The following is a 210-nucleotide window of genomic DNA, read 5'->3' as shown; positions in this document are numbered from 1 at the left end:
TGCGACTAACCAATCACACGTTACATAACGTCATGTGGTATTTTTGACGGTTTGTCTCATGTTTTAATCAGCTGATCACTCCAAAGATCAGAGACACTCCGATCAATACACAGCTCCTTTCTACCTCGCACTTTATTTATTGTAATATTATCAATGACATCTATTAGTAATTATTAATGGCTAACACTGAATGTAACTAAGTACATTTAC

The sequence above is a fragment of the Morone saxatilis genome, unplaced genomic scaffold, assembly GCF_004916995.1.
Source record: "Morone saxatilis isolate NCDOM2014 unplaced genomic scaffold, NCSU_SB_2.0 Contig12, whole genome shotgun sequence".
Classification (NCBI taxonomy): Eukaryota; Metazoa; Chordata; class Actinopteri; family Moronidae; genus Morone; species Morone saxatilis.
The sequence above is the reverse complement of the archived record's forward strand: the minus strand, read 5'-3'. Positions refer to the sequence as shown.